General features: G+C 36.5%; 1 protein-coding gene across 3 annotated transcripts in view; it reads right to left on the bottom strand.

The window, feature by feature from the left end:
• The window catches only part of LOC108149895 (7SK snRNA methylphosphate capping enzyme bin3), a 48,485-nt gene that overhangs the window by 22,458 nt on the left and 12,653 nt on the right, over positions 1-13,374 (bottom strand). Inside the window, exons 1-2 of one of the 3 annotated variants that reach the window (XM_017277792.2) lie at positions 8,698-8,938; positions 1,967-1,995 (exon numbers count right to left, since the gene is read on the bottom strand). The gene's annotated coding sequence lies outside the window, so the exon portion shown is untranslated. Of the gene's footprint in view, positions 1-1,966; positions 1,996-2,250; positions 2,262-8,697; positions 8,939-13,374 lie in introns of those variants that run through there. The other 2 variants (XM_017277793.2, XM_041709904.1) reach the window with 2 other exon arrangements.

The raw sequence follows: 13,374 nt of genomic DNA, 5'->3' as shown, positions 1-13,374 counted from the left end.
TTCTACGTTTTAAGCAGTAAAACCACAGAATGCTAAATGTATAAAGGTTTATGACACAGGGGTTGAAACCGCACTGCACAATTAACACTACATTTTCATGTGTAAATTTTGAGTGTATACCGTACCGTCACTCTTAGGCAAACATTTCCATACTCTATGGAATTTTGTGGTTCTGAATACAAACATAGCATTGAAACGAAACAAAAAAAAAACATATCAAAGAACATGTTCAGTCAATCATCATTCCTGTCAGGAACACAAGAGCGTAGTTGAACTACATATATCGGACACAAACAGTGGTATATTGAAGTAAGTAGTTTTTCTTCGTACAGCTTTAAGCGGGGATCTGTTTTGATGTTTTTGGTAACTTTAAGTACCACACAAGTACATATGTATATCCTTGCCCCCTCAATCTATTTTCCTTCGGCCTTACAACGCGTGCACTATTAATTTGGCTCATTTCACTAACTGAACATATTAAATGCACGCGTTCTACGCCTCAGAAAAACCGCAGAGCGGAAGGGAAAAGTGTCGATGGGTGGTGGGTGTACAATGAAGGCAACGCTCATTAACTGCACGCCATTGGCATGGGTTAAATTTTCATCTCCTTGCGCCTGCTTTTTAAAGGTTAGTTCCTTAAACGAAAAAAGTTTATGCCCACACAGAGCTTTCCATCTTCAATATTTATGTTCACTTAAATTTATTGTCGTTTGGAAAGTTCCAAATTTATATGAAAGCGAAGCCCTACAGTGCGGTCATCGTTGGGATAGGCCATAAAACATGAAATTGTGTAAGTTTATAAGGGAATCGCGGTCCTAATAAAGTAAGGGCGTATCTTCGTTCAAAAGCTAAACAATTCTAGGAATTATTTAAAATTTTGCCCTCATTATTAGCGAATACTACACAACAGAGTCAAAGGACACCGTGTATTGCTTCCGCATAAAAATAAATTCGCTCTTAAAGTTACTTAAGAAAATTTAATTTCTCTAGAATATTAGACCCGAATAGTTATAATTCATAAAGTGTCTGCTCAAGTAAAGTTTAACTCACAGTGAGAATACACATTAATATCGGGCGAACTCGACTTGTGTTGTGATGGGGTCAACACAAGTTTAAAAAATCGCGGAGCAAGTGCAACTATTAATTATAAAGCTGATGTGCCCCTCCTTGTTTAACGCGTGACAAACTTTTTGTGTGCAAGTCGCAAACCGAAATGCCCGTAACTTTTAGATCATCACCCAAAACTTACACACACACACACACACATACAGAAACGTTAACATAACTTTTAGCTACTTATAGTAAAATCCTCTTAAAGTGACTAAAGCTGAAAGACGGAGCGCAGTGGGGACGCAGCTATACAAGTACATACTATACTATATGCCTATCAAGCAGAGGACATCTCCTTCTGGCCCACTCATATACCACAGACTTAATACACTTTTGGCCGGGAATCGGGAAAGCAAAAGCCGAGCAACTTTATTTTCTCACAAACACGGTAAACAAACTTCATCAGCACCCCCCACCAGCCCCATACATACGCATATAAAAAAAGCTCATTGACTTGAAGATACAACACAACTTTGCTACAAGTTTCAACTAGCGGAGGATTGAAAAGGGGGGACTACTAGGCAGGCATGGCTCGCTCAGGAGGAGTGGGTGGAAAACTTGCCAAGAAAATATTGCCGACGACATCCGCTTTCTGTTTGGAGACGCCGCGCATCGCTGCTGGTTGCGTGTCAGAACCCAAAGGCGTCCGGGGACCGTTACAAAAGCTAATAAACGCACACCAACTCACACACAAATGAGCACTCAAAGAAATTATGGGAAATTAAAGCAATGAGTGAACGTTTTACCTTCACTATCAAAAGGATATTTTAAACAATTAATTTAGCATGTTTCAAAAATCTTTGGTTGGAAAGTTGATAGAAGATTTCCGGATCGATTAATAAATATTTTGACATACCTGATCGTTATTTTTTTAATCGCCGATTTCTGAAAATAAAAAAAAATACATAAACAATTAAAAACTGTATATAAATGTAAACAAATAAATTAGTGTACGAAGCTACTTATTTAGCAACTATAAGCGTGATATTTAAACTAAAATTATTTATTATATTTAAGCGTATTAAAAAAGATTTGTAATTCAAATAATGTATCGAAATCATTGATGATACACATTTAGTACTATTAAAAATCCTACGAGAAAACCCAGCCACACTCATAAGATTAAGTAAGTCTTAATACGAATTTTTAATGCAAGTCTGTTTAAAGCCTCAAAATGCTTATTGAATAATAATATAATAGAATGATGTTATTGAAGAGTCTTTTATCTGTTTATTGTCAGGAAGACTTTTAAATCACAAAGGTATAAATAATTTCAGCAGTTTCCTATCGGAAAAAAACTTGTTGGCCCGATAGAAATTTGAATAAAACTGGGTTTTCAGTGCACGGTTTTTGTGTGCCTGGGTCACAGGACACACACTCATTGTGTCTCATTTGCGAACGCCACATTGAATGCAAATGGCGCAAATTCAAATTACAAACCAACAATTTCCGCAATATTGTAGGGTTTGCTGTCGATTTTGTTGCATGCTTTATCCACTTCCCAACCCCCTCAAACAAGTATCTCACACCCCACTTATACCACCCAATGTTCATTGTTTTCCCTCATGTACTTTGTAATTGCATGTTTTATGAGGGCATCCGTTTAAAGGGAATGGTGGGCTTTATATTGCTTGTTTTGACTCGTCCTTACGATGTTTTTATTTAATTTGGCATTATTTTGTAGCTTGTAAGTCAAGAGCGATAAATAAAATAATCGGGTTTATCCTGAAAAATACCAGAATCGGATATTATGTGAAAATATCTAGAGACACAAGTAAACTGGAAATCTCATAGCCATTTAATTCAAGGAATATACAAATATTTTTAAAGCAGCATGAAATGTCAACCTTGGCTTGAAATAATGCTTTTGTACTCAAATTCCTTCCACTGCTAAATTCTTTAATAAAATTGTGCAAAAATGCAATAAAATCATTTCGTCTTGCAAAGAAAAATAATAAATACATTTTCCTGCTGTCCTTCCGACCTGTCTCCCTGCTATCTTTTTCCTGGCGCAATGTAAAAGACCTGCTCACCTGCGCTCATACAAATACAATCTCAAAGAAAACAGCAACAGCGGAGAGGGAAAATGAGACGGCAGACAGACGAGGCCATAAATGGTATTTCATTAGCAAATAAATTCACAACAACGCTTTTCCACTCTTCACCCACTCCCTTGCTTTGCCTGCAAACCAAATCAATAACACCCTATCACGCCCACGAAGCTCTTCTCTCAGCAGAGTAAAACCTGCCAACGAAGATAATGAAACCCAAGATAGCCAAGTGTTTGAAAAAATTTACAATATTTTCAATACACCCCACAAAAAAACAAAGCTTACAAATTACTTTTCTGGACTGAGTTGTCTACCCTCCCTGTCACATTTGGTAAATCACTTGCAAACTGAGGGTGGCTTGCGGTATTAATTTTTTCAATTTTTTCTATTACAAAATTTGGAAGAAAAAAAAACACTTATGTTTAAGCTGATAAAATATATGAACTCGTTATAAATAATTATTTTTTCAGATCTCGGCGTGAGGGCCTGCAGAAAGATATGTCTAGATCAAACTCAGCTGATGTTACTGATCAAGAATAAACAAACTAACGGATAAAATATACCCTTTTTTAAAGTTTGTAAACAAGTATAACATAACATAACATTCCATTTGACATACACAATCTCAACGCTGCACAGACTATCAAAAACATTTAGTTATTGTTTTTTGAATACAAAATTTGAACAAAACTGGAAGCTTTGTGTGAAAAGATGCACAGTGTATCCAGACTAATTTGAAGATTTAGTTTAAGAACTCAAAAATTGCATGCATCCTAATCTTACTGCTAAACCTTTTCTGTGTTACAAATCTGAGATTTTACACTTGGTATTTCGAAATAATTTACATCGACTCTATCCTTTAAATGCAGTAAATCCGAGTTTCCCCTGTAAAGCAAGGGTAGCCAGCCATCGGCCTGAATTGAGCACACAGAGAAGAAGGGAAAAGAGAGTGGAGGAAAATTTCATCTTCATTTCCATACTAAAAAGCCGACCTAAAAATTTTCATGGATCCGACATGCTCAGATTGGCCTGCCTAGAGGACAGACGAGATGAGTCTGCCTGCTTTCGTTGCCGTTGTTGTGTCTGTTACACAATATAACGAACAGGACTGCTGCTGTAAGCAATGAATGTGCCTTCCACCCAACGTAAATGTAATGCATATTGAGGCCTAGAAAAGGGAAAATAAGAGGGGAAAAAACGCAAAAACCAAGCCAAAAAATCAAGCAAACGAACGGGGACAGAGCGTCTAGCGCTTTGACTGTGCCAATTTTCGGAGCGTCGGACGTTCGTTATTTTTCTGATAGTTGAAGGCCAACAAAATTTTGTACAATTTTCCCTTTTTTTATATGCCGGTACTTTCATATTTTCAGCTTTTTCAAAAAATAATAATAAGACCCTCTATAAGTGAACAACTTTGAAAAATTTTGAATTCAAATTTTTTTAAATAAAAATTAACTTTTATAGTTTTTTTTTAATAACAGTTTTGCAGCTATGAAACATATTGGTAAACAGCGCGTTGTGAGTAGTGTAGTGTAAAGTGTATCACAGTTCAGCAACATCGTTCCTTTTTTATGTTGTCTTGGACACCCAGCTCTCAGTTGTTATGGAAAATAAATTGGTTAAGCTTATTTGGTGCACAGGTTGCTCTGATGGGAACGAAATATGACAAGGACACCACCACCAACCGGAGGTGGTCCCTTCCCGTATGGGCAAGTATTGACGAAATACGAAACGAGACTCGGGTCTTTTGCTGGCAGAGTGTTAATAGTTAAATACGAATTTTTTGTTGGCAAGTATATATATATTAAAGCTGCCAATTAAACACTTTAATTCTTGTAACATACTTTTTAGTTCTATAAAAACAATTTTGAGAGATTATAGAGTTCAACACATTTTATTTAATTTGTATAGCTTACGAAATTAAAATTTTGTTTAGCAACAGATATTGAGTAACCACAAGCGGTACACATACTTTTACATACTATCTTTCCAAAACGCTGAAATAAAAAAAAAAAACGTTGTCTTCTGCCAGATCCCCTTAGTCTTACCAAAAAAGACTTTATAATTGGCAGAGCGAAAACGTCACAAAGCCCACGATAAAAATCTTGGACAGTTGGCTTCAGAATGCCGTCGGTATTAAGTTACTTTCTGTTTATTCGAATTTTTTTAATCTGCCTGCTCTTTTATTAGCCGTTTTTGTGCTATTTTTTGCTTTTGCTTTCGATTCAGCAGTAGCTTTTAGTCAAATTATGCGTCGGCGTTATTTCTCCTGAATAGCAACGCTATTTAGAATATTTTTCCTGTTGCAATTTGAAGGAAACCAAACGCTTTTAACATGCTTTTCATTTTCTTTTCGTTTCGGAAATCCAAACACATTTTTGAATTGATATACCATTTCATTTTTGCAACTGAAAGAGTTAAGCAAAAAAGTTCTTGCATGTATATGCGCTTGCTTTTTTTTTAATATTTCGACACCCATCACACATTCTGAGGCCTTCATTTAAACAAGAGCTTTTAAAATCGATATTTCTATGCCGAGGAGAGTGTGAAACAGAAAATCGAAATGATAAGCCCATTGAGACCGGATGAGCCCGCACGTACACTCACCGGGGCATACACACACAACACTCGCCCACTAGTCTCTGTTAAATATTTAAAATCTGATATTGCCGCCATTATATGTTAGCCAGGTAACCGATTTTGAATTGAAGCTTAAACAAATCATTTTGACAAGTCATTTTAATTCGGTTTCAGCTCTCTGCATGACAATTTACTTTATTTATTTATTTCTTAGAAAACGTATAAGAGACTACCTTGGCAACAATTAAGATTCTTTGGCAAATTCATTTAAATCCATTTGAGAACATTCATAGTCAAGGATGTTCGGCCTTAAGCGGGATTATGGGAGCAGAATTAATTCATACATTCTGTACTATTAAAGCAAATTTAAGGTTTTTTCCATTTTAAAAGTGAATATGCCTCGTTGAACTTTGTTGGTTTGTCTGGTATGCTTATCAATGGTAGTTATTACAAAACGTAAGTTTACAGACTATGTTTCTGCGTATTTCTGTAAGCCTTTATAATTTAACAAGACATGAAGTCAGTTATAATGATTAAGTACTTGAGTGCACAGAACAAGGAATGCAATAAAATGCAATTAAATGTGGCTCAATATAAAGCGAATTACTTTTATTTTCCTTTGGCTCTAATTGGAATTTATACATGTTGTAGGGACCGTCTAGTTAACGAAATTATGCAAACATTTTATGACAAGTGCGGCTTCTTATTTGCTGGGATTTCATGTTTACCTAAATTTCCTTTTTTTCTATCGCTGGAAAAGTTGTTCTTTCACAACCACACTTCTGTGCTTGTTTTCAATGCTCCTTTTTGTAGATGCTGTTTTTTTCGTTTTTTCTTTTTTTTTTTTTTTTTTTTTTTAATTGACTTGAAAACCAGTTTTATTTGTTTGCAGGCAGCAAAAAAGGCAGCGCAACAGCAACAAGCATTAAAAGCAAATATAAATTGTGTGCTGCCCAACTTGGTTCTTGGTTTTGGTTTTGGTTTTTGACTCTCTTGTCCAGTCTTATACCCTCGCAAAAAGATTTTACAATTTCTATGCGAAAAGTTTGATTTGATCTTCGACATGAAAGTCTGTCTGCTTCTCACAACCCCAACTATCTAACTGCGCCCTCTTGTGTGTTTTATCCCAATCGATCAACACATTCACATGCACTCAGTGCACAAACAATATCTGATTTCAAGGGTACAAAAGCTTCGATAAAGTTTACCTTTCGTTCTTTCAGTTACCTCTTTTTACACAACTAACACACAAACGAGAGACGCTTGCGCTCTTTTTTCTTATCATAATGCGATTATTTTTGGGCTGCCCGGCCTGGCGCGTACAAAAATAAAAGTATAAAAGTATAGAAGTATAGAAACTTTACGCCATAACATCCGACTCTGCGAGAGTGTGTCTGATTTTCGGTCCAATGTGGGTATATATGACTGTGGCGAGCTCAGAGCTAGAGGAAGCTTTAAACTCGTTATTGCCCCCGTCGCTAAGCAGCTTGGCGGTTTTTCTCTTTCTCACGCCCTCTCCCAGCATCTCCCCGTCCTGCTCAGTTGATGCTGAGAGTCTGATTTTTCGGGATCTGCCCTAACTTGGTTTGCCTTATTTCGTTTGCTGCTTTAATAATTCTTTTAATTATAAATTAGCTCTGCGTTATCAAAGATGTTATTGCATGACATCGAAGTTCGATTTGCAGTTAATGTCAACACAAATAGAGAACTTATTTAATTTTGATTATAGGTTAAGTGAGTAATACAATTATATCTAAATAACTATTAAGTTGAACATTACACGCGCGAAATGCCATAACTAGGCTTTACCTTAATAGAACAAAACAAAATTTGCCTCGATTTCAGTAAATTGAATTACGGTTTTTATATTACGATATGATTTGACAAACTTACAAATTTAACGCAATTAAATGTATAGTAAAAAAATTCCGCCAAATTGGATTTAAGTAAAAGCTATAGAACTGCTCCCACAATTTGTTATGATTAATTACAGTAACAGTGTGATTTTCACTTTTTTATCCACTTTTTTCTCTATATTTTCTCTCTATTCGTTTCTCAGAATTTGTTGCACACACAAATGCGCTTGCCTTGTCTAATTTATGCAAATTTAATTGCCGCCAGACATTTTAATGAAATTGAAACATGCCAAGCGGTTCGTTGGGGGGGGGCCTTTCGGCATGGGGGCGTTGTTAGTGGGTAATTTTGTATAACTTAAGATACTGGGCATATTGCTTACTTATTCAGGTCAGTACGAAATCTAAAACTTGCGGTTTATTTTCCATTTAATGTTCAGTTATCGTGGTAAGTGGCCTAAAAACCATGTATAAAATCACAAATTGCTTTACTACAATTTGTGAAATTAGCTGGTTCAGGCTATTAAACCAATCCTCATGACTTGCACCTTTTGGTTAACAACTTGTTAAATACCCTTTAAGCTATCTGAAGCCAATTTCAGTTTAAATCGCTTGAATTTCGCTGCTTTAATTATTTTCCCGCACCTCTATCCGCTATTGATAAATATTTCTTGCTGTTATTTATAGGATTTCCTTTTATTTTGGTTGATTTTGTTGTTGTTGCCTGTTTGCCCCGTTCATTCGCCGCTCGTTTCATTTCCACTTAGTTTTATTTCTCGCACAGTGGTTAGTTATTGCACGGAACGCGCGAACATAGAGAGACACATACACTTCTCAGACTTTTTAAGACTCTCGTCACACTGTTCGCTCTCTGCGTGCAAATGTCGCCGATGTCGTTGTTGCTGTTTTCGTTGCAAAAGCGAATCAGAAGAAGAGGCGGCTCGCTAAATATCTTTAATTGTTGTTGTTGTGCGCTATTTAAACTCGCGCACAGACACAAAAGCACTCATACACACATAATAATACTAACTGCACTGCAATTTTGACACTTGCACCGGGGTGAAAAGGGAAGAATTATCTCGTTTTTTTCCAGCAATACTTACGAATTTTTAATTAGCCGCAATGATTTCTTATGTTTGTTTGAACTGACTTTCCTCCGGGTTTAGTCACTTGGTTACGCACGACTAATCTGCCGTGCTCTATTGTTTTGCCGTCGGTCTTTTCTTACTTCCACTGTGGGCAGCTGCTGCTCGCGTTATTTTTTTGTTATGCTAACTCGCTGCGAGACATCCGATCACTTGTGTTCCGAATGCGTTCGCGTTTTTTCAGCAAATGAAACGTTTCACTGCCAAGGCGTTGCGCCGTGGTTGGCAGGGAACGATATGGAACAGCACGGAACGAGACACAGTGGGCCTTTTCTAATACTGAGGGCGGTAAAAAAGAGTTTTCAACTGCCGTGTTTTTGTAAAAATAATAAAAATGAACCAGTAACAATACAAAATGTCAGAACACTAATAACATAAAACAAACACGTATTAAAGAATGAAAGGCTAAACTGTGATGCAATAACTATTGTCTAACAATTGTCTTTCACGGTAAAATTTCAATACATAGATGTGCTCTAACATATCATACTTTTAGAAGATAAAATGTTAATCTTTGTATGTATAACAGGAAAGAGTTTAAAATAAGATCCACTGTGCGACGGAATGACGGGTCGGCGGGTCGGTCGTTTGGTTCGTTGCCATACGTTCGTCGCTCTCCCCCGTCTGTCTCACTCACTCTCTCACTGACCGACTGACTCACTGTCTTTCCCGCTCTCTGCGCCGAAAGTAGTGAGCAAACAGTGAGAGAATTGTGTGTGTGTGTATTGCGCCATCGCTGTGTACCTGTGCATCTGTGTGTGTGTCCCTCTCTGAGCACATTTCGTTTGTTTACAGTTTTTCGTTTTTGCGCTCTGTATTCAAAAAGCTATAGGGTTTATTCGAATTCGCTACTTTAACTATGACTTAAGAAAAATATGGTCGTATTTTATAACCTCTTAATTTTGGGGCGTAGTTACCCGCAAAACCTCACCATATTTGAATTACCAACTTAAATTTTTAAAGTAAGTGATACTTGTTCAATGCTTTCTAGGAACTAAAATCTAAAAAGAAAGGATTCACATAATTTAAATTTGTTGTAGAACTTTTTTAAAAAATATTATAAAACTAAAGGGTCGCAGGGTATTTCCAAAACGATTAGATATTGGTCTTTTAAAAACAATTGTGGATTCGGCAGATATATATGTATGTGGGCATGTAATTATGCCAGCATTAAGTCAATTTGATAAATACATATATCGCAATTAATGTAGTCATCTGAATTATAAGTTTAGTACATTTTTTATTTAAATCAAAGAACAAATGCAGGGCATTCAGAAGTCGCTTATCTACAATTTGAAATTATGTTGCCCGATGGGGTATTTTGCTTTTTTCTTTTGGTTTTATGTTTTTCATTGCGTTTGATTGTTTTAAATTGAGATTTGTGTGCCAAAAGCGGCGGTGCAGCTGAAGTGACGGTTGTCATCTTGTCGTTTTGTTGCTGTTGCCTTAGTAGTGTGTGCAACATACATATGAAAATTTATAATAAATTGTGGCCAACGCGGTAAATCTGGGAACTTCTAGCATAAAATGATGGTGGAGTTACGTGCACTCCACGGTTTTTAGATACCAGAATTTCTTTGTAAATATTTTTCGCCGTGAGAAAGGTAATCGGATTATTTCGGTAACTGAAGTTATGGGGTTGGGGGTTGTGATGGCGAAAAACTTTCTGATTAGCTTTCTTTTTCAATGTCTCACAAATAACGCACTTACTAACGCAATTAAGGATCGTCTAATTTCGTTACGGAGCACGTACACGTTAGAGCGTGAAGTTTTAGATACAGTGAAGTTTTAGATACAGTGTTTAGATTCCGTAGTTGCCTTCCCTCGATTGGGGAAAAGTATTGGTGGGAGTGCCTCTAAATTTAAACCATGTTAGTAGCCCCGCTGCAGATACAATTAACATTGTTCAATTTTTTTATATATAAACAATGAAGGACAGTTTCAATCACTCTTTTTAATTGATTTCTCTAATTAAAACAAGAATAAGAAAAAGGGACACTTTTAACCCTTAACAAGTTATTTGTGATTTAATTTTTAAATGCAGAAACGAAAATTTCAAAACTTGTCTAACCGTTGTGAAATGTTATTGTCATTGTTCCATAAAATTTTGAGTAAAAATGTAGATGACCAAAAGATGTTTTCTGCAGGCTTGATTAAATTTAAGCACTCTTTTGCTATTTATTATACATGTGAGATAATTAAGTTTTGGAGCCCTTTTTATATAAACAAATGAACAAAAGTTGTCATAACGGATGCCATAAAAAGTCAATTGACAAAATTAAAATTTTTAAATGTTGAATTAATTGAAGATAGCGGGTCTGATTTTCAGAAGAAAACGCAACAAAAACCTGTTTTTTTTCCCACATTAAATAAAATAGTAAATAAATAGTAGCGAATGCAAAGTAAAGTGAAGACCGCAACACCGCTGATTATTTTGTTAAGTTTTGGCCTGTTTTCTCGTCTTTGTGGTAAACTTAAAAGTATTAAAATCAAAAAATGTAACGAACTTGTCAGTTCCTTCTTCTTTTTTTTTAAGTTTTGTAAAATTATTTGTTGAATGTATATATTTTTACCTGCTTCCTAACACCATGGGTCAAATAAATATCAAGTCTAAAACTGATTTGACTTTTTCCAGTGTACAACAACTTTGTCAACCATAAAAGCAACATTACCAAGAGCAATATCAACAATATAACCGCAAACGAAGTGAAAAGAGGAGCCAGAGCGAAAAAACTGCAAGCAAAACTATAAATAGCACCACAATGTGATAAGCGCACACATGGAAATGTCGAGCGGTCTGCTCCCGTTGCCATCCGTAGACCGAAGGAGAGGGGGGGTCTGAGGAGAATGCTTAAGGTTACACAGCAACAGCAGTGGCCACAAAAACAGCGACAAGTGCCAGGACTCTTTGAATTCTGGTATGCAAAGCGTAAAGGAAGCCATTTCTGGGCTCCAGCCTTTTATCCGACTGAACGTAACACAGTTTATGGTTGTCAAAGTTATCGCCCCACATGCTCGACGACGGCGAAACGTCGACATTGGGGCTGTCGAACTGCCGTCATCAGCGGGGGACATTCTAAGGCACAGTGGCAATTAAAAGTAGAATCACACGTATAAAAATTCCATATAAAATGTCCATGTTGGAAGTTTTGAAATATAAGCAAATTAAGGCAAAAATAAATTAAATATAAAAAAAAATCTTAGCTTGAGCAATTTTTTGGACCAGTTTGATCTAAAATTTGAGCTTGAACCATAATTACAGCACAACATTATAGCGACTCTTGTGAAATTCAACTAAATCTTGATGCCTGATCAGGTTCCCCTTGAGATGTTAAAGTAAATCGCGTACCTAATATTTAGAAGCGTATTTATCATCATACTTTATTTTACTTTATTGAACATACTGATATCTAGGTATCTATGTCAACTGCACTATGGCTGACATTTTTAGATTTTTTGGATTTAAAATTATTAACTGCGTTCAAATGCTTAGATGGTTATACATATGTGGTCCCACTGTAGTCTTGCTCTCTTCTCCGACCTCTCTGCGATAATTTTTGCTCATGGTTTCCGAATGACTGCTATGCTCTTCGTATTTCTGTCCCGCTTTGGCGTTGTGGATTGCCCATCTATCGTTGTTATTGTAGTTAAAAATTTTTTTTAAGATAATAAAAACTAACAAGTAGTGTTTATTTGTTAACAAAGGCAAACGGCAACAGGTTCGTTGACCAGCCATTGATCGTTTAGAGAGAAAAAAAGAAGGCAAAACAATGTAATCGACCGTCTCGACTATAAGATACTTTCTACATACATTGCTTACCTAAAAGTAGTTTTGTTTGAACTTTATGAAAGAAATGAGGAGGTGTTTAATAATTTAGTGAAAATAAAATAAAGTTCACAACACTAATATAATGTATTTGTACCATATAGTGAAGCGGGTATCTCATAGTCGGGGTTTCTCCATTAGCATGCAACATTGTGAGAGGCTAGGTATTACAGAAGATTCAACTTGGCTTAGTTGGAGTTACGACTTTTCACTGTATTTGGTATGCATTGCGGGTGCTTTCTGTTGCCAGATGGACATTGAATTTGGGCTCTCTGCCTACTCCAGTTCTTTCGGTGCTGCCCATCAAGGTCAGAGTGTTGTGGGTATTTGAGCGAGTGAGGTTTTAAGGAACAGCAACAAAACGAAGCTTCACTAATGAGAGTTGCCCGAGCTCGGTGACAGATGCACTAGCGTGGATTAAAAATGTGCAAAATGCAAACAAAAGATTGCGGCCCTCAAACACAAACTGCCTGCGCTGGCAGCAACAAAAACAAATGCAACGACGTTGCAGGAACAACAGAAACAATGGAACAAACAGTCATCTTCCAACTCCCCCACTCTTTCTGTCTCTACTTATTTCTCCTTCTCGCACACGACAAATGGAGCTCCCGCTAAAAACGAAGAGGAAATGAAACAGCGGTAAATCTGGGCCATGCAAAATGTTTTAAATCGTAATTAAGCCGATCAATTTATGCTGCGAAATGTTCGTGTTTTCGTTTAGTGCAACTGCATTTAGCATATTGATGACTTGTTTAAATGTGTAATTAATTAATCCAAAGGCTGAGCTTGACTTTACACGTGACTGGTAA

The sequence above is a fragment of the Drosophila elegans genome, unplaced genomic scaffold (assembly GCF_018152505.1).
Source record: "Drosophila elegans isolate 14027-0461.03 unplaced genomic scaffold, ASM1815250v1 contig_520, whole genome shotgun sequence".
NCBI classification, from domain to species: Eukaryota; Metazoa; Arthropoda; class Insecta; order Diptera; family Drosophilidae; genus Drosophila; species Drosophila elegans.
The sequence above is the reverse complement of the archived record's forward strand: the minus strand, read 5'-3'. Positions and strand labels throughout refer to the sequence as shown.